A 23169-nucleotide genomic window follows, 5' to 3' on the forward strand; every position below is an offset into this window, starting at 1 on the left:
ATGAGATTTAATTTAGTAACTTCTTGGAGTTCGATTTTTTATTTTACTTTTTCAACAACCATCGGTAAATAACTAAGATTTTATTAATAATGAAATGACTAAAATTTATTAAATGACTATTTTTTTATTAATAATAATTATAATAACAATCAAGATTATACTAATTTTTAAAGAACCATAACACAAAATAGGATCCCTTTGATAAAAAAAGTATGTTCAATGTGTTATCCCATATTTTTTCCTAAGATTCTACTAATTTTTGAAAAACGTCAAGAAATGACTAATATTCTCAAAAATTATTAATTTAATAAGATCACTTAATAATAATTATTATAACAATCAACATTCCCTAATTTTTATAGAACATAAAACGATAAGCCCTTAACATTTTTTTTCAAAGTGAGATTTAAATAAATAATTTCATGTACAACTTTTTGTTTTAACTTTTGTAAACAACCATCAAGAAATAACTAAGATTTTTTGAATAATTAAATGACTAAAATTTAATTAAGTTACTTATTTAATCTTAATAATTATAATGATAACGATGTTTATAGAACCTCAACCATGGCTAAAATTCTCTTAATAAGTAAATGACTAAAATTCTTTTAATAATAATTATGATAACATCTAAAATTCCCTTAATGTTTATGGAGAAAAAAATGAAATCCCATTGATAAAAAAATAAATTCAATATCTTACTCAATATTTTTCTTAAGATTATACTAATTTTTATGTAACGTTAGAAAATGACTAATATTTCATAATTATTAATGACTAAGATTCTCTTAATAAAAATTATGAAAATCAAGATTTCCCTATTTTTATAGAACATAAAATGTTTAAATAAAAAAATAAATTCAATATGTTATCCAATCAAAATAGATTTCATTAATGTTTAAAATTTTGAATTCTTTTGTGTGGTACACTGAAATGTAAAATTATTTCGATAAAATGTAGAGGTGTTACAAGTGTTTAATATTAAATTAAATAAAATTTCAATCAATGAAATTTGATCTTACTAAATGTTTTAATTTAAAGTTTTCTATTGAATTTTTAAAATATTTTTTAATAAAAAAAGAAAAAAAATTCTCAAAGGGAAAAAAATTCTTTTTATTGTGTCAGTGATTCATTTATAATACATCTTTCATTGTCGTTGAGAGCACAAAAATAAATAATTGATCCCAATAAATTTTATATAAAGTCAGTAATTAATATATATAAGGAACCTAAAGATTGGAAAGATTTTTTTAGGCTACTTGACAAATTCTATTAAAACTATAAAAAATACATAAAATTTTAAGGATGAACAATGTATCCACATTATATAATTTACAATGGCTTTTAGAAGAATATTACAACTCGTCATGATATTCAACTCATGTCAAACGTTAATCTGATGGCAAAGAAAATATAAGGGACAGTAAAAGAAAATAAAAATCCATACACCCCTGTTCTAAGTAATTAGTAGCAATCAGTACATGGAGCAAACAAGAATATTATTTTTCACCTTATATCAAATTTGAACGAAATATTTTATATCATTTCACATATTCACTTTGTTTTCAAATATATTGTTCGATTTGTTATACAAAAAAAAATCAGTTATTATTATGATTTAGCATTTAATGATTGATATAAATATTAATGATTGGTGCGAGAGATATTGCCTTCCAAGACTACACCTCTCATTTAAACATAGAAATGTATTTAATTTTTTTATAATTAGTAACTGAAAATTCTAAGCCATTAGATCATAATCAAATCAATGATTGTGGATGTGGTTCACTTGTTCTGTCCATATAATGGGGTCTCTTTTGAACCTTCTCCTATGTATATATGTTTGTATATAATTTCATCGATGATGTGGAAATTAGTTATTTACACACAGTGGACGCTTTTTTCACACAAGTTTAAATTAAGCGGAAACTATGTGTTTGGGATCTTGGAAAATGACATGTGTCATATTTCGATTAAAACTTGCCACATGCGCATATGGGAACCATTTTGGGATTCATTTTGGTACAAAAAGCATTTAATTCTATATATCAGGATAATGTAAAATGTACTTACTGTATGAATTAATTTCCGAAGCCTGTTATAGTGTGTTGGATATGTCTTCTGTAACTGTATAAAATTGGATTTGTTAACAAAATTTTGAATGTTATAGAACAATATTTGCAAATGGGGCTCAACTAAACGCTTTGAAATATTCGTTTGTGCTAATATTTATTCCCTAAACATAGCTCCGTTTACGAAGTTTTGAATGTTATAAGACAATATTTGCAAATGGCTAGCGTAAAAACCCTGAAAGTCTTACTTACTAAAATTATAATGTTTCTGTTGGGTTACCGGAGCATAATTTAGTCATTTTTTATTGGTAATCATTTGAATGATGGAGCAAATATACTTTTGTCTCGTCGGGCCTATGTGTCAGGGACAAAAAATTTGTTTCAATCGAACATACATAACTTTGCATTTTCACATTATTTTATTGGCTGATATCTGTCATGTTCTCTTATAGGTGAGCAGCAGTAAATGGTTTGAATTTTTTCAATAATGATGGACTGAGTTGCAGTAGCTACACTATTAAAAAAAATTGACACAAAAAAATAATTTAATAAATAAACCCTAATTAACTCATAGTGTAACATCGACAAAAATCCAAAATACAAAATAATTTATAAACAGAAAAGCAAGAAAGGAGGTAAATTAAACAATAATTAACAATAATCACATAAATTTAATCTTCTCCTAGATTAAATTTAGTGAATTGAAACAAATTTAGGGAAGATGATTTGGGGAAAAATACATACCGTTCAAGGTTTAATCTTCTCCGAGATTTAATCTTCTTCGAGCTTTAATCTTTACAAAGATTTAATCTTCAGTGTAGAGACGCGCCGTGGAGAGTGTTTGAGAGTCTTTGTGTTCTTCGAGTTTCTGTGAGTATGGTGAAGCCTCTTGTGAGTTTTGTGTAAGTGTTTTTTTGTTTTTGTTTTTTATTTGACAGCCGGGAAAATAATTTCAGCAAGGCCGCTCACAAATTTTGAACAAACCCGCCTAAATTTTGGGCCCAAATCTGTCATGTAATGATTATATAATATATTGCAATAACATACATTTTGTGAAAACCTCCAAATTTTACTAATTTAATTGTAATGTTTTTAAAACCTCTTACAATAGACATGAAATCACCTCTTAATAGCAACGTTTTTTAGAAAAAATTTAGAAATCTGGTTGTGAAAGCCAATCTATGGTATAGTGATAATTTGACAATTATGTAAAAAATTTAGCTTTAAAGAGTGCACAAGAATTATTTCTTTTTATACTAGAACTTATCTCATACACTAGAAGCACATATTAAAAAGTAAATTTTAAAAAATATTCAAGTTATAAAATTAGTTTAGAAGTAGTATTCTTCTATCTCTCTCTCTCACACACACACATATAAGGAGGTACCCACATCCATATCCATATCTGTTGATTTGATTATGACTTGATGGCTCGGAAATTTATGCTATTAATTAATAAAAACTAATTTTTTTTGCTTGTTTACATTAGAAGAATATTAATGTAAGATAATATTTGAATTATATTAAGGAAAATGCTAACCACAGCCCTAACGGCTATGTTTAAGCATTAAATACATGTGTATTTTCTATCAAAATTTACTCTTACTTTCATAAATTTAACTGGACCCCCCTGCATATACAATATGAGCATAAATCAGAATTTACCAAGTGTTGAAAATTATGTTTTTATCAACAGCCAACAGCCCTAAGGGCTGTGGTTACCAGGACCCTTATATTAATTTAGATTTGATGCCAAATAAAAAATATTTGCATCAATCAATTCTAAATCTCGTGTAATATGTCTTTCAATTATCCCATCAATATTCATATAAATGTTTTATATTATTTTTGTAAATAAAGTGATTATGTGATGCAATCAATCACCCAATCGTACTCAGTATATACCGCCTAGAACAGTGTCTGAGGAGGGTATACTGTACAGAACCTTACTCTCATTCCAAAGAATAAAGATGTTGTTTCCTCAAAAGACCCCCGATGTCTTGTGTGTGCACAATAGGTACAAAGTTATATACAATTATATATAAAAATACATAAAAGTAAGCGGGATAATACCTTGGCCCATGCTTTTATTCACATGGGACTTAGCTATGTCGTAACAGCCATCTTCCTCCTTAATTCGTTTAATATTTTAAATCCACTTCTGAACAGTTTAGGTGTCACATACAATTAACATAATATAACCGAGATCTTGAGTTCAAAACTTATTAACCAAATTTTTCCACATAATTGGGGCACCGAATTTTAATTTATTGGTTAACGTATTAAGCTACCTTCAAACAACTTACGATTTTACGACTAGGGTAAAAGAAAATAAGAGTACTAACAAATGTAAAAATTGCGATGAACGCAAAAGCAAAGGTGAATTAGGATTAGTGGAATCTCCGGCCTCTCCTTGCTGTCTCCGCAGTGGAGCCGCCAATCGAGTACTCCTCGTCTATGTCTGAATTATGTTATTCCCTAACAATCTATCAACTGGGGGTTGAATGGAATTCTGGTTACTTTTTGAAACTTTAAAAAAAACTTCTTACAAAATATATAATTGTGTTTGAATATGCTTGAGTGCGGATAAACAATAATAGTATTCAAGAACACAAAGTAAATAAACAGATGTTTAAAAACTTTCTGGTGGATTGATATTTCCACCAGAGATATATATTGAGAAGATTACTCTGTGATGCTAATAGCACACAGCTGCTTACCAGAGTTTACAAACTTGAACTCTAGAGACTAAGGATACAACTTTCTTACTCTGTTGTTCGAAATCAAAATATAATATTTAATTCTTATACACTTGCTACTCTTGGTTTATATACCACCAAGATACATGTGAAATAAGAAAAAATATTAAACCTATCAGCTAGGTTTTCTCTATCCAATGCAATCCAGTTAGATACAACATCTTTGAACGTCCCTGTTTTGCATGGAAATGAAAATGCTTCATTTTCTTCTAACGCCTACAATCAGGCTGCCATATTCCTTTTGTATATAATCAACCCATGTGACTGTCAAGTCACTGTCAAGTCCCTTTCAGCTGCTATTTTGATTGATCATCCATTGAGGCTTCATAGGAGTTATCCGTCGAAATTTCATATGTTATCTGTTAAAACTTGATTGACTCATCTATTGAAACTTTGTAGATTAACAGTTGAAGTTGTTTTCATAGCAGTTGATACTCTTTCATTTATACAAAATTACAGGGCATTTTATATTTATAATCAACCCTCATATTTTGTATATCTTGCTAGTAGTCAACATGACTTAGAAATAACTAAAACTCCCAAATCCCCCAGCTATTCTAGTATACAGAATGTGCTCCATCATACAAAAGTAGCTGAGGCAAATGTGCATAAACATGATCAGACATGTAAAGATAATCAACACGTTCATGCCTTTTGCTGTTGACACATTTAGATTCTTGGAATCAGATGTTGTTGAGTTTTTTAGGAGAGTGCAAAATATCATGAATAAAAATATATCAATGCATGCTAGGCTGAATATATTTTCCGTGGGATAAGTTTTTCTATTGAACGAGATATTGCGGCACAGTTAGTTGTTTGATTACCTCGTACACTTGTATAGACTTTCTTTTTCCTTTTACTATTTATTATCTCAAAGCTTCCCCAATCAAAAAAATAAAAGCTTTCTTAAAAATAAATTATTTATAAAATTTAGTAAACATTGTTCAACGAGGTCAATCGAGTAAGTTCATGGGCAACTTTCTGAAAACTAGGGATTAATAGTACTACGTTTATATCGGTGTCATGCAAAAGATATTTTATAAAATATTAACATAAATTTAAAAAAACTATTTTTAAAATATCATTTTAATTAAATGTTGTAAAAAAATTAATATTGATTGAAGTTGTATATATATATATATATATTATTAATATCTTAATTTATGTTACGTTTCATATTTTTGGTAAATTAATTTTTTGAATTGTTAATATTGTGGTTATCTTTTTATTTATTCATCAATTTTTTAAAAGCTAAATCTGGTAAATTTTAGTATCATATATTGTTATAAAAATCTTTATTTATTTCATTTATATTTATTTTTATTTTACATGCATTTTTAATTGTAGTTAATTGAATATTGTTGTTGGTGGATGTTTTTATAGCTTTATCTTTGTCACGCTTGCGGTTCAGAAAAAATATATCATTTTAAAATTTCTGAAATAACAATATTTATAAAATTGATAATAATACCCCTAATGAACAAACCACCAACTCCCTTACACCAGTAAAAGCCAAAATTCCTATCATATTTATTAACTTTTTTTAACATGGTCTTCCTTAAAATATTTTATTATTATGTAAAACAGTTTTCCTGAATAGCGCGAGGCGCGATTTTTTCACATTTAATTTTAAATAATTTAGATATCTTTTAAATATATTTTTGGTACATTCGCTCATTTATGTTTTAAATATTTACATTTAATTTCTCAAATAAAAATGAAAATAACAAAATTAAAGTTAATACTTATACACGTCTTTCATACCCACCTCTCATCTGGTATGAAAATTTCATTCCTAAGTTATGACTTTTCAGAAAAACAATTTTAACCAAACACTAGTTATGAGGTTTAAATGAATAAAACGCATACGTGATTCCACAATAACTCGAACCAAATGTCCCCGTAGACTTTGCATGTATAACTAAGATATCAACTTTTGCCTATAATCGCACCCCTTAGACTTTGCATGTATAACGAAGATATCAATTTTTACCTATATTCACACATATACACCATTATACATATATAACCTCGAAGAAGTCTTTTTTGTCATATCAGAACGCCTTGTGTCCTTGCGAAAATTTTGTAATATTAAATATTAATTTATAATTATAACAATTTATAAAATAAGAGTAATTAGATAAAAGTAGCGTGTAACAAAAAACAGGAATTGTACCCAAGTTTTTTATAATTCTTCAATTATAATATAGTAAAGTATTAAATATTAATCTAAAATTATAATATTTAATGGTTCTGAATTGAGTGACCAGATGATCACCAACTAAACTTTCAATGTTTTGTATTCAATATAATAACATGGTATAGATTAGAGATTATTATATTAATTAGAATAATATCTAATACAAAGTAGTTAACTTTTTAAAACTGTATTCTAGAAAATGTTGTCTATACTATCTATATTATAATATAATAAACAGAATGATCTATATTTTGATTCAACAGTTATCCCCTTATTTTGGGTATTAAAAATAAAAATAAATAGTGTTTATTAGGCCCCGAATTATCGTAGAAGGGGGTTGAATACGATAATCACTAAATTAAAATATTCTTTCGAATCTTTTGCGGATATAAAATTTAGTGCTCGGTGAGTGGTTTCGTATTCCTGAGGTGAATAGTGTTTAGAACAATAAAACGAGAAACACAAGATATTCGGGAAATGTATTCATATATAAATCCGCGAGAGGTGTTGCTACACCCCGGTAAATAAATTAACCGGCTACAATCTAAGAACAACAAAGTTTCTAGCTTTCACAAAGATTTACAAATCAAATCTTATACAATGATCTAACTTTTGTTTGTCTAAGGATTTAATTACCGGGTAACGATTATAATGCCCCTAAGAATATACAAGAGTTAAACCGGGCATTATAACGTTACTCCGGTGAGAAGTTAAACGGGCATACAATTTGCTTGAGCTTCTCTGTATTTTTTTGCTGCTTGTTTTTCATCAGCTATCGTTTTGGAGAAGAAGATGAACAACACAAGTGAATTGCATCTGATGCTTAGTGTAGTCTTTATATCAATTCAAAATATGTGGCTAAAACTGAACCACACAATTTAATTGATTGTTCAACAAAGTTGTGGTTGAGGAGTAAAGACTTGCTAACCTGCGACAGAGGGAGTATAACCTGCGACTAGGAGGGAATAGTCTAACCTGTGACTAGTAAATTACTAGTACATAGTTGTACTTAACCTGCAACTAAGTATAAGTACAAGAACTTGTACTTAATTTATTTACTTTGTTTGTTAACCTGCAACCACTTGGTTGCCAGGTTTCTATTGTTTTTATTTTGTTCTTTTTTTGTTTCCTTTTTCTTTTTCCTTTCTTTTTGTTTTTCTTTTATTTAAGTTTAAATTGTAACTAAATTAAATTATAAAATAAACTTAAATATAACTTATATAAATAAACTAATTTAGATTTATAAAATAAATTTATTTAAAGTTTATAAAATAAATTATTTTAAGTTTATTAAATAAATTACATTAAAGTCCATTAAATAAATTTATTTAATTTAACAATTAAACTTTGAACTAGGCCAATCCCACTAGATGTTTAGCTATACCCTGCGCACCTCTTCTCGTACTTTAACAGATAAACGTTCAATCCAAGTACGTTCCTCAACTTAACAATTCTTCTAAAAATAATACCCAGATTCCTTTCACGAGCTGTTGACGCCTAGTGCACCTGGTCTGGTTCACAGACGACTAACTCTGATTCAGGTATTCGTATTATAGCCTTGATTTCATTGTTTTAACTTGCAATAACTTTATCGCTTCAAACACAGACTGTCTATAAACAAATGTACTTTCACTGGAATCCTTTATGGTACTTTAGACAACGTCTTCATTGCTTCTACAATCTTGAATACTTCATTCATTGTTCTTCACCGACGCTTGATCATATAAATGAACTCCTGTCAGTGAGTATAACTTTAAGACTGCAGCTGTATTCTTTAACCTATATCTAAACCATGTCTTCAGTTCTTCAGATTCCTATGCTTCGAACATTGTCCATCTTCAATCAATGCCAATACACTGAAATCTTCTGGTAGCACTTATACACTGAATCTTCATCATTTCTGAAACCCTGAAAGTCTTTAACCTTTATTCTTCACTGAGGCATGAATATATTAATGAGCTTCTTTTAGGGACCTGTAAACAGACTTCAAGCTTTCTTCTAATCCTTTGATTCTTTGTATTTGCCTTGTCTTCATTTATTTCGATTTCTTGTGTGGTCGTAGTATTATTAACCTATCATGTTCTAGTGTTTTTCTCATGTTGAGTTATCACGTAACTATTCATACAACTACGCAGTCTCACCAACAGTGTTATACACATGCTAAACTACTAGATATAGTATCTTTATCACACTAAAGTACAACTAAAACTTATCCTACTAAATCACGATCAAAGCTTCTTCCAATTTTTTTTATTTTTTTTATTATAAATTTATAATATTATAAATTTATATTAATATATTAAAATTCATATAAGATTGAATAAATGAAATTTAATATAAATAAAATTTAAAAATTATTTTAATATTAACAGAACTCGTGCATCACGCGGGATTTAAGCTAGTATTATTATAATTGATAAAGTGCATCGTTGTACTATATCCTTCTAATAAAGTTTAGATGAGGCGACATCTGAAAATTAACCCCATGCTCCCGAGTTTTAAAAAGGGAGAAAAGTAAGTGAATGGTAAGTAAATTAGTTTAACTTCCTTTCGTAGTCGTGCTCCCGAGTTTTTAAAAGGAGTAAAAGTAAATGTTAATGAATGCAAATTTGATAAATCTTTACTCTAAAACTTTCACTCCAAAAATGAAATGATAGTACTTTACCTTCTAATCACTTAATTCCTTCCCATTTAAGAACTCAAAAGTAAGGCCTAAAATTTTAAAAATTGGAAATCAAGAAAACGAACATAAACACATATCTAGGTTCAAAACCTTAAAACTAAACTAACACAAACAGTAGCATAGGTCCTTTGTGACTCTCCTGCTTCTTCAAATATCGAAGGAAAAAGACGCCAACATTCAAGTTTTTCTCTGCTCCAGGTAATTAAAACCTTTTCATTCCCCATTTTTTATTATAACTATTTTCTGTTAAATTAGGGTTTTGTTTTTATGATATCGTTGGATTTGACATTCATATATGTTTGATTGAATTTAAATTTGGTGTAAAACAAAAAGGAAACAGACTACTAGTAACAATTAAGCAGAGACAAGTGAAGAAGAACACATTACTTGAGAAAATAGAATTGTTTGTTGTTTATTCACTTCAATACAAAATGCAAGCACGACCTACAATATATATATCTAGAATTGAAACTAAAATGGGTGCTAAAAATACTCCACTACAGCACTTATTCTCAACATTCTAAACAAACCTACACACTAATCAGGTGCATAAAATTAAGAACTGACTTATCCAAGTACATATAGCATTGACTTGGTAAACAACTCCTACTTAGAATAGATAACTAATATTAAAATAATAAGTTGCACTAATTATTTTTAATACTGCCCCTTAGTACAAGCTTATGATGAACAACTCCAAGTGAGCTCTTGTGATATTCAAACTTTAGCATTTCTAGAGGCTTTGTAAAAATATCGTTCACTTGCTTATTAGTGGTACATTCTCCACTTCAAATTCATGTTCAAGCACAGTCTCTTGGATGTAATGGTAACGAACTTCAATGTGCTTTGTTCGTCCATGAAAAACTTGATTTGCGGTAAGTTTGATAGCACTTTAATTATCACACTTAAGCTGCACAACATAATTAAATTCACCAAGCATACTCATTATCAATCCTTTTAGCCAAACACATTCATGCGCTTTCATGGTTGCTGCCACATACTCCGCTTCTTTGCTCGACAAAGCAACAATTGGTTGTTTCTTACTACACGAGGACACCATTGCCGAACCAATACTAAAACAATATCCACTGGTTAAATAACTATCTTCGATGTTTTGTGCCCAATCTGTGTATGTGTACCCAGCTAGTTTAATATTTTCACTCCTATACATCAAACCATAATCCAGAGTCCCTTTAATATATCGCAGAATCCTTTTGGCTGCATCCCATTATGTATAAGTTGGAAGCTGCATAAACTGTGATACCACACTAACCGAGTAACAAAGTTCAGGCCTTGGGATAGTTAAATAAATTAAACTACCCACAAGTTGTCGAAATGGTGTTGCATCATTCAGTGGATCTCCCTCGCTGATTGTCAATTTGAGGCCCTGCTCCATTGGAATAGCTTTTTCTTTGGACTCCTCCATGTTGAAACGTTACAGGATCTTTGGCATAGGCCCTTTGAGAGATAAAATAACCATCAGATGTCTTTTTTACTTCAAGACCAAGAAATCGACTAGCTTCTCCCAGATTCTTCAATTCAAAACACAGTGATAACTCATTAATTAACATAGTTACCTCATCTCCATTATTTCCCATGACAATCATATCATCCACATATAAGAGGACAATCAAGTGAACATTTGATTCTATTTTAATGAATAAACTAGAATCTGCTTCAGAATCTCTAAAACCACAAAAGAGTGAATACTGAGCAACTTTACCATACCAGGATCGTGATGATTGTCGAAGACAGTATATAGACTTTTTCATCCTACAAACATAATCTGGATATTCATTTGAAACGTATCCTTTAGGCTGCTCCATGAACACCTCATGATCTAATTCACCATAAAGAAATGCATTATTCACATCAAGTTTCCATAACTTCCACCCTTTGAATGCTGCAAGAGCAATTGTAGATCATAGTGTCACCATCTTTACCACCAGTCTAAATGTTTCTTCATAATCCAGACCATAGTTTTGAGAAAAACCATGTGCTGGCTTTGTACCGTTTGATCGTTCCATGTGAATTTTTTACAAGTGACAGGAACATAATTTTCCGGTTTGGGAACTAACTCCCAAGTGTCATTTCTTCCCAAAGCTTCTAATTCTTCTGCCATTGCACGCTCCTTCAGGTTTTCCTTTCACTTGTTCGTATGTTGTTGGTTCATTTTGATCAGTTTCTCCTATAAAGAAGCATGAGGTGACAGTGCAAATATTTAATTGTACCTCATAGTCCTGAAGGTAGGTAAGAAGGTAGCCTTCTTTCTCTAGTGCATCTACTTGAATCTGGACTTTCATTGTTGTTTGAGCCTCCTTCTGTTGACGTGATTTCATCATTTAAGAATTGATGTTCATGTTCCGGAGAAAGATGAATCTTTTCTTGATGATGTATCACACTATTCTTAGTAGCGTAATAAGATGACACCTCATCAAATACAACTTCACGAGAAGTGGTTACCTTATGTGTTTCAGGATCCATACATCGCCACCCCTTCCTGTGTATGTCATAACCAACAAAAATACATACCTTTGCTTTCGGGTCCAACTTAGTACGAGTAGCCTTAGGAACATGAACATAGCATATTGAACCAAACACAGGAAGACAACTAACATCCGGTTTTTCATCATAATGAATTTCAAGGGGAGATTTCTCTTTACTAGACATGGAGGTAAGCGATTTATCACGTAACAAGCACTTTGAAAAGCTTCTGCCCAGAGCCCTCGAGGAAGATTTTTGTCATGCAGCCAAGAGAGGCTCATAGATGTGAGATGAGCCAGCTTCCTCTCTGAAACGCCAATATATTGTGGCGTATGTGGACAAGTCATTTGTCTCTGAATACCCTTCTCATTGCAAAAATGAATAAAGTCACTTGAAAGAAGCTCTCCACCATTATCACTTCTTTACTTGATTTCCTTTTTGAACTCCGACTCTACTACAGCTTGAAACTCAACAAATTTTTACAAAGTTTCACTCTTATCTTCTAAAAATTTATCCCATGCATATCTCGAATAATCATCTATGAGTATCATAACATACCGGAAACCCCCATAACTTGTTGTCTTCATCAGACCCATCAAATCTGCATGAATTAGCTCAAAAGCCATTTCTCTGTGATTTGTTGATTTTAAAAAAGGAAGACGGTGTAATTTTCCAAATTGGCATCCCTGGCATATTGTGTCTTCACAAACATTCTGAAGATTTGGCATTCCTTCTAATAACTTTTGAGAAGAAATTTGTCTCGGTAATGGATAACTCAAGTATCCTAAACGAGCATTCCAGGTTGACGCCTTATCAGTCTGGCTTGCCTTCTTTACATAAGCTTCTCCCAGTGATATTACAAATATAGAATCTTCCTTTTCTCTGGTGAACACAACATTAGCCTCAAGATTCTCAACATTTTCAAGAATCTTTACATCATTGGGGCTAAACAAAACATACTTTCCAGAACTCGTAATTTGACAGACAGAAACTAAATTTCTATAAAAACCTGGAACATGGTAGACATTGTCAAATTTCACCAAATGTGTATCATCTGAGTTGATCTCTATAGTCCCTTCTTTAGCTACTGGATACGTAGAATTGTCTTCCGTGATGATGATTCATTCACCGTCACGATTACGCAATTTAGAAAATACAGATTCATCTCCAGTGACATGATGAGAACAACATGAGTCAATAATCCAATCCTTTATGTCACGTGAATGATTATAAAAAACTTGAACTGGTGTTGAACCCCCTGCAATGTCCCCGATTTTCGTTGTAGAGTACCGCTCCCATTTTATCCATTCCTTTGGTTCACTTTCTTCCTTCGGCTCCTCGTTGACAACATTTACTTTAGAAAGCTCCATTCTACAATTCTTCTTAATATGCCCAATCTTCCCAAATCTATAACACGTGATAGGGTTGCGATTTTGAGAGTTTTTACCACTAGATTTCACATCTCCTTGATTATTTTTGTTCTCACGTGGCATATTTTTTGTAGAAATTTTCTTTCATAAAGAGCGCCGAATCTGTATCAAGCACCTGCCCATCTGTTTTGCTAAAGCTTCTTGATTTGAGAGAAGACTCTCCGATTCCTCAACAGATGGCTGAACAGCCCAACCTTGAATGGACGTCACGGAAGGAATGTACTCTAACCTTAGTCCTCGTATAAGAAACCGCCGCATCCTTGCCTCACTGATCGTATCATTCTCATCTAATTCTGATATTTCACCACACAAACTTTTAACCTTTAAGAAATATTCATAAATAGATAAACTTCCTTGTGTCAGCATAACTAACTCATTCTCCAATAACTGCAATCTTGCTGTATTCTTTTTCGAAAACAATCATTTGAGTATGTCCCAGACCTCCTTGGTGAGTTGACATCTCGAACATGCTCAATGAAATCCTTTCCGATTGAAGTTTTTAAAATAAAAAAAGCCTTTCCACATCTGATCTTCCATTTTCTCCGTACTTCAACATTAGCTGGGATGTGCGCTGGTTCCTTCTCAGTTCCAGTGACAATATCCCATAAGTCGTAACCCTGAAGATAAGCTTCCGGAAACATCTTCCAGTACTTATAATTAGTGTCGAAAAGCTTCTTCACGGAACTGTTAACACCTGAACCATTGCCTCCATTTCCCACCTTCATAGCAAGACTGTTTCTTTTGACCTTATAATCTTTTCCAACAAGACAAGTACTTGATAGGCGAAAAGAAAATAAAATGACAAGTGTATATGATTCAAGATGGCTTTGATACCATAAAACAAAAAAGAAACAGACTACTAGTAATAATTAAGAAGAGACAATTGAAGAAGAACGCACTACTTGAGAAAATATAAGTGTTTGTTGTTTATTCACTTCAATACAAATACAAGCACGACCTACAATAAATATATATATATATATATATATATATATCTAGAACTGAAACTAAAATGGGTGCTAAAAATACTCCACTACAACACTTATTCTCAACGTTATAAACAAACCTACACACTAATCAGGTGCATAAAATTAGGAACAGACTTATTCAAGGACAACTAGCATTAACTTGGTAAACAACTCCTACTTAGAATAGAAAACTAATATTGAAATAATAAGTTAAACTAATTATTTTTAATATGGTGAAATTGATGTGTGTGTAATTAACAAGCCGGTTAAAGGAGATGAGGTGAGAAATAATGAGCCTCATGTTGTTACTTCAATGATTTTCAACGCGAGGTTACGGTTTCGTTTGAAAGTGTTGTTGGGAAGGAAACTTATAATAGAGTATTTAATTGGCAGTTGCTTCTTTTGTTTATCTTCCACAAGAATTCGAGATAGTTATTTAGGTGCTAGCAAGTCGGTGATTTCTTTATTATAAAACTCTAGGAATGTGACTTTGACATTGTATTCAACATTTTGACCCTCTAAAACATCAAATATCTGATGTACATCTCTAGGGAGGTATAACACCTTCCTCTGGAGACAACCCTCCATTTGGTCTACTATGTCAAGTAAAAGCAACTAAAAAAACTTGGATAGGTAATAGTTCCATATTACAATGAACAACAAGCAAGTGAAAATATAAATTACCATTGACCTTTTACATTCACCTCCATGTTGTAAGTTTTACCAGTACCACTTTTCCCATAAACAAAAAGGGTGCAGTTAAAACCCTCCAGGACTTCATTTATAACAGGAATAACTGTTTGATCATACAAATTTCTTTGGTGAGCTGCAAGACCAAAGACCTACAAATCCAATAATTAAACCCAGCTCAAGACACATTATGAAAGTTGAAAAATACATGAATAATTATTGCTCAACTGATCACATTTACCAACATAATTGAGAAACTAAAAAGCAACACCTTTTTAGTACCAATTTTGTTGCACAAGACATGCCTTAACATAACAAGACTAAGTCACTTTGACAATCCTAAAATTTAGTACACTTGTAATTTTATGTAATCTGTAATGGCATTTCTTGAGTCTATAAAAAATTTTGAATAGACTAGACTGAAGTATTTTTAGTATACAACCAACAAGTTAGAAATAAATCTCAGGAAAAAGATCAAGCATGATCATGCCTCTAAATGAAGATAGACTATTTATTGAAGAATAAAGTCATAGATTGAAAAATGCTCTAAGGTCAAATGTAAAGAAATCATAAATCAAGGAATGTCGATAAGTCTATCGAGAAGTAAATTTGGCTTGTAGAGAAGTCGCCTCACTTGTACAGAATTCAATCGGATATGTTTAACACCCTCCCTCAAGTTGGTGCATGAACATCGATTATGTCCAACTTGGACAATAGATGAAAAAATTGTGACTTGGCAAGAAATTTTGTGATTATATCTACGGGCTGATGAGATGTTGAAATATGAGCAGTAGATAGGGATAGCAAAATAATCCGATCTGACGGATACCCGACCCAAAATCCGAAATTTTGGATTTACCGAACCCGATTTTTTGGATTTGGATTTGGATATGGATTTAATTTTTAAACCCGAAAATTTATGGATTTGGATTTGGGTATTAGGTATATCGATCTGAAACTCGATCCGAAATCCGAAACTCTATTCGAACCCGATCCGAATCCGAAATCCGAAAAAACCCGAATTATTATATATATTTATATATTAGTTATATATATAATATTATAATTTTATATATTACACATTAGAATTATATATATATATTATACATTATACATTATACATATTATTATATAATTTTTAGAACATATATTTTTATATTTATGTTAAAAATTAACTAATTATAAAATTTAATGAAATATAATTATTCAATCATTTAAACGGGTGATAAGGTTTATAAGGTTAACAAAACATCTTTTAATGATAAATCTTAAAAATTGGATATTAATTGAGTTAATTTTTAAAATATTAGTTATACATATAATAACACAATGAATGATGTGGTGAAGTGGTTGAAGATGACACGTTAAAAATCTTTATATGCAAGTCGCGTGTTCGATTCCAAACACTTGCAATATCAATAATTATACAAATTTTCAGATTTCGGATTCGGATTTTGGATTCGGGTATGAATATCCAATTCAAAAAAATTCGGGTTTCGGGTATACCCGAATCCGATCCAAAATCCGATGGATCGGGTTCGGGTATTTATTTTCGGGTATTTTTCAGGTTCGGGTCGGGTTCGAGTATGGATAAAATTTACGGGTTTGGATATGAATTATGCAATACCCGACCCGATCTGACCCGATTGCTATCCCTAACAATAGAAATTATTTTGGCAAGGACCAAGTCACGAATGAAATGACAATCAATTTCGATGTGCTTGGTTCTTTCATGAAATACGGGATTAGCAGAAATATTCAAGGCAGCCTGGTTATCACAGAATAAATGTACATGAGCCTTGTGGGAAATACCAAATGACCAAAGTAAAGATTTTAACCATATAATCTCACAACAAGTAGTAGCCATAGAGCGATATTCAGCCTTTGCAGACGAGCGAGAGACGGTAAGTTGCTTCTTTGTTTACCAAGAAATAGGAGATCGATGATAAAATACCCTGTTACTGGACGATGAGAAAGTGGACATGATGCCCTGTTCGAATAACAGTAGGCTGATAAACGAAGAGAACTACCCCACGAGAGGAAAAGACCTTGACCAGGATGACCTTTTAAATAATGAATTACGCGAAGAGCAGCAGACTAATGTTTAGCCTTGGGTTGTTGCATAAATTGCGACAATGTATGAACAGCAAAGCTCAACTCAGGGCGTGAGATTGGACAACCTAATAGTCAACGTTAAGCATCAGGATGATCAAGGTCAGGACCAGAAGCCAAAACAAGATTATGATTTTGATCCATGGGTGAGCCACATGGCCTGGAACCAAGAAGGCCAGATTTATCTATGATTTCGAGTGCATATTTCCATTGTGAAAGAAAAATTTCTGATGAGTTTCTAGTAATTTCAAGCCCATGGAAATACTTAAGGAGTCCAAGGTCTTTCATGTGAAAACAATTTCTCAAGTACTCTTTAAAAGCTGAAATGACAGATGAATTATTTCCCACAATAATTAAATCATCGATATAAAGAAGAACATGTAGAGTGTTTCCATGTTATGGAAGTGAAAAAAGTGAATAATCAACATAACTTTGTTAAAATCCAAAGGCTCGAAGAGCAGCAGTCAACTTAGAAAACCATTTTTGAGGAGCTTGACAAAGCCCGTATAAAGATTTAAAAATCTTGCAAACCATTTCAGGTGGTGCGCTTAAGCCATGAGGAGTCATGTACACGATTTCATCCAAATTCCCATTGAAGAAAGCATTATGAACATCCGTCTGATGCAATTCATATCCTTTAATGGCAGCAATCGAAAGAAATACATGAACAGTAACAATCTTAGCAACAAGAGCGAAAGTTTCATTAAAATCAATGCCTTTAATTTGCTTGTTACCAAGGACTAGCAACCGAGCTTTGAATCCTTCAATGTCCCCATTAGATTGATATTTAATACGGTAAACCCATTTACAACTAATCGCCTTTTTTCCGGGGGGAAGAGATATAAAAACCCATGTATAATTGCACTCAAGTGCATTGATTTCATCGTGCATCACAGCTCACCGGTAGGAACATTTGACAGCCTCAGAAAATGAAGTGGGTTCGTTGTTGGCAGTAACATATTTTAATAAATTGACGTGCTTATCAAAAAATTTTAAATTTGAAACATGAGCATCAATGGGATAAGGCTGAACTGATAGAAGTTTGATATCAGAATATGGATGATTGGAATGGATTATATTACAAACATAATCTAGAAGCAAAACTGAAGGTTGTCATGAACGTGTACAGCGAAGTGGGTTAGAATCAATTATAGAGCTCCCCATTTTGCTAATAGTAGGCTCAGATATAGTTTCACTAATATCGCCTATATCTTGGACATCAGGGAAATTAGAGAGGGTTGGGGAGACTGGAACATCAGCATAGGCTGCTGCATCTGGTGTAACTGGTGGTGCAGTGGTTGATCGAGGTGTATAGTTGAACGGAAAATATTCTTCAAAGAATACCACATTGCAAGATACAAATATATTACCATATTTAATATCATAAACTCGCCAACCTCGTTTTCTTGGTGGATAACCCAAAAATATGCACTTTTGACCACGAGCATCAAACTTGTCTTTAGAACGAGGCACTTTCGAGACAGAGCAGAGACAACCGAATACCCTGAGATGATTATATGATGGTTCATGACCGAACAACAATTGATATGGAGTCTTATTATTGAGGAGAGGTTTTGGAGTTCGGTTGATTAAATAGCACGCAGTAAGAACACTCACCCCAAAATTTAATGGGAATAGATGCTTGGAAATCTCAAAGCACGAGCTATGTTGAGAAGATGGCGATGTTTTCGCTCCACACGGCCGTTTTGATGTGGTGTGTAGACACAAGAGGTCTCAAACAAGATACCCTAATCCAAGAAGAAAGCTTGTAGACATGAAAACTCAGTGCCATTATCACAATGAAAATGTTGAACTTGCTTACGAAATTGTGTAAGAACCAAATTACAAAATTCTTTAATCAAGTTAGCAATTTCAGACTTAGATTTCATAAGATAAACCCAAGTTGCACGTGAATAGTCGTCCAGTATAGTTAAAAAATAAGATGCTCCGGTTGAAGAAGGAATACTATAGGGTCCTGAAATATTGCAATGTATTAATTGAAACAATGAAGTAGCTTTATTACAACTCAAAGAAAAATGAGAACGAGGTTATTTAGCCTTGAAACAAATACTACATGGTTCATTTTTAATATTCTGACTACTAGAACTACTAAAGAATGATAAAGAAGATAATGCAGATGATGAAGGATGACCAAGTCGTTGATGCCAGATAGAACTAGAGGAAGATGAAGCTGAAGTGTGACAAACTCGAGCAGTAGAACCCATAGTGCGTAACCAGTAAACACCACCTTGTTGCTCACCCATACCAATCACCGTCCGTGAATTGGGTTCCTGAATGACATATAATTTATCAGTGAGCATGACAAGGTAATGCGTATCAGAATTTAATTGAGCAAAGGAGATCAAATTGGAATATAGACAAGGGCTAAATAAGACATGATTAATCCGAGCAAGAGATGAAAACTGATTGTCGGGCAACCTAATTGTAACCGGGGATATAGAAACAAGATCTTGCAAAAGTTTACAATTTCCAGCCATATGATAAGATCCCCAGTATCTAAAATCCAAGAATAACTCTTACCAGATTCGTTTTCAGTAAAACCTGATTTTGTAGACATAGTTTGAAATATCTGAAGAATTGATTTCCATTGATTAGGGGTAAGAGTATCACCAAAGGCAAGCTTATCTTGGTTGTTTATAGGATTTTTAGAAGCAGAATGAGAGTTAAGACCAGGCTGTTGAACAGCATTTGTAATGCCTGAAGACCCACAATTGCGACCACGAATAGACTTGGAATAAGACGTTGCCAATTGTTGGCCTGTAACACCATGACCAGCCCCTCGTAAGAGGAATCCCTCGGGGTATCCGTGGAGTTTATAGCATTTTGTGATATCGTGGTCAACCCTCCCACAGTGAGTACATTATGGACGAGTAAAGGTGCGTTGTTCCGGATGTTATTGACGTTTAGCTTGAGTCACTACACCATAAAATGCCTACTGTAACACCAAAAAGATGTTGCATTAGGGGGTAAATATGTTGCTCTTGCCCCAATTTTAAGCTAACGTAACATTATCTTAAAGATAGGTTTTTCCACGTTGCCTTAGGAGTCTAAGGTAACATCTTTGGTGCCTAAGGCAACATCGTGTTTTAACTTGTTTATATGTTACCTTAGCTTGCTAATGCAACAGAAAGGGAGATAAGTTGTAACTTGTTTTTTTATGTTACCTTAGAGTTTTATAATGTTTTTAAAAAGTGGGCTCCACGGTGGGACCCACTAGCTGACATGGCAAGTATGGGCCCCACAGTGCTGAGTTGTCTTGATGATGTGGCAAGTGGGCCCATAGAACCTAATGTAACACTTTGAGAAGCTGTTGTAACATTATAACTAGCCTAATAAAACATTTTAAACATAATATGCAACAGTTTAGGAGGCTATTGTAATACTTTAGCACAAACAAATTGAAATGCTTATTCTGTAAACTGAAGAATCCCAATTATACAATTTCATAACTGCAAAATAATGCATCCACCCCAAAAATTAAACATCCAAATATACAACCAAATTAAACGTCCAAACTAACTATAATCACTACCGGTATGTCTCTGAAAGATGACTCTTTTATTTTCTTGAGCAGATCATAGCATGACATATTACAGGCATACAGTAGTCTGTTATAATAAGATTCACTGCCATTTCCTGAAATCAAGAAGACCAAGTTTTAACAATCCAGAAGTTCATATAACTGAGCCCTTTTAAAGTTACAGCTTTAAATAATTGAAATGAGTACCTGTTGAATTATTTGTTGAATTATTGGAGATGTAAATGCTTTGTTGGGACTGATTTGTTCATCATATTCATGCAATTCAAGAACTTCTACAACTTTACTACCAGAATCAACTGCAGTAACTGCCATAAAAACAATCAGAACCAAAAAATCTAAACTAATGCTATAAATCTAATCTTTTCTATTTAACTTGGAAGTAATAACAATTCCAATATAAAGTAATAATTGAGCCCTTTTGAAGTTGCATTACAAGAGCTATCAAGCATTTGTCCTAAATGATTCCACCTCCTGTGTACTGAAAGTATCTGCCACACGGTTACGTATCTGGAAAATATCAGGCTACATGTCTGTGAAATTATCAGAATACTACATAATTCTAATGACAAGATTGTTGTGACGGTATATATCTGAAGGAAGAGTGTGCTTAGATGTAGTGTATCTAAATTATCCTAAATATACTTGCATGAATAGAAAAAAGAAAAAAAACCAACAAATAAAGACAAGTGTAAAGACCAGTAAACTGGTGAAACTTGGTAATGACGATGCAAAAATACATGACCATACCTGTGCACCTGAAATATAACCTTTTTGCTATTGATGGTAATATCCCGATTTGCTTTCACCACCCTTTCCCTTTTGTCATTCTACAAAGTTGTATAGATTAATTAGTAAAAAACTTGATGGTATACATAAAGGATAGATAGGTTTGAACTTCAAACAATCTCTCAATAAATATTCATACTGTATGAACAATTTTGTTATTACGGCACAATGCTAAAAAGTCTGAATATAACATTGTCAATAAAATGGAGGAAGATAGAAACATGCTAAACTTATAACAGAAGGGTCTAAGTTATGATTAATTTGGTTTGAACAAATAGTCTAATACTATACTCAAGAGTCTCAACGCATTTACCTTAACAATAGCACAATGCAAGTAGATTGCCATAACTTCTAAGTTCGAATATACCTTCTGCAGCCCAGTATTAGAACTGAAGAGTGCTAGAGTCGTAGTAAGTGGCACACCAGAATAGGCAAGTCAATTTATATCGAGCATATTTGATCCCTGAAAATAAAATTGGAGAATAGATCAGATCATCTTTTAGTAAAAAAGTTGTTAATATGAGTTGAATAATAGAAAATTAATAGAATCGAGACTTTTCTACCTGCAAATAACCAGTTTCGGTGTGCATGTATGTGTAAAAGATTGCAAAAGGTGCATGACATACCTCTGCAAATATATCAAAAGTTTTTGCTTGGTGCAGAGCCTCTATTTGCTAAGTTTTAAGTATTGTGAGTGCACACCCCATATCCCAGCCACCACAGTCACACTTTCCACCAGAAATCCATCTATCATTAAGACTAGAAGGACCACTATTTTTGGATCTTGGCACTCCATGGAAACTATCAGGGATTATAATGTCAATACTCGTAGAGCAATCAGCATCTCTGATAAAAATATAAAAAGGATAAAAGCATCTCTGTTTTTTACAAAAACGGCCTATATAAAGATAGATACTTTTCATCACAAGTTGCTAATTACCACAGACTTTATTATCACAAGTTACTGATTACCACAACACATGTAAAATACTTGTACATAGAAAGTCTAATGCATTCTAACCAGTTCTGGTGGAAATGAACTAATATTATTGTCGGTAAGATCCAGCTCCACGAGAGAAGTAAGATGTTTAAAACCCTACATTGCCATCATAAAAACACATTAACAGTTGAAAACTTTTGTAGCTAACCAGAACGGGTAAGTAGTACTATACCCATGTCTAACCATGATAGTTAATATTATCACGTCTTTAGTTACTTGAAGGCAAATAGACAGTGATGAATGGAAAGTCTGTTAGGAATATATGTGCATTAGTTTGATGATATGTTTAACAAAACACTTAAGTAGAAATTTAGTGTCTGTAGCCTCAACGGATAAGACCACTTTGGCTATCCGTTGATGGTGTAGCTTTACTTAGAAATAAGTCTAGTATTGTAGCATATTTCAGTCTCTGTATTTAAAATT

The 23169-nt window shown here is 32.3% G+C and overlaps 1 long non-coding RNA gene across 2 annotated transcripts; it reads right to left on the minus strand.

Annotated features, from left to right (window-relative positions):
* Window positions 1–21382: 21382 nt before the first annotated feature.
* Window positions 21383–22841, minus strand: LOC141664033 (uncharacterized). 2 transcript variants are annotated; one of them, XR_012551795.1, is made up of 4 exons: window positions 22768–22841; window positions 22373–22547; window positions 22114–22209; window positions 21383–21787 (listed from the first exon to the last, which is right to left on the minus strand). It is a non-coding gene; the product is annotated as an uncharacterized LOC141664033 (long non-coding RNA). The 2 variants fall into 2 exon arrangements; XR_012551794.1 differs by having other exon boundaries at window positions 21383–22209.
* Window positions 22842–23169: the final 328 nt, after the last annotated feature.

Source organism: Apium graveolens, chromosome 6 (genome assembly GCF_009905375.1).
Source record: "Apium graveolens cultivar Ventura chromosome 6, ASM990537v1, whole genome shotgun sequence".
NCBI lineage: Eukaryota > Viridiplantae > Streptophyta > Magnoliopsida > Apiales > Apiaceae > Apium > Apium graveolens.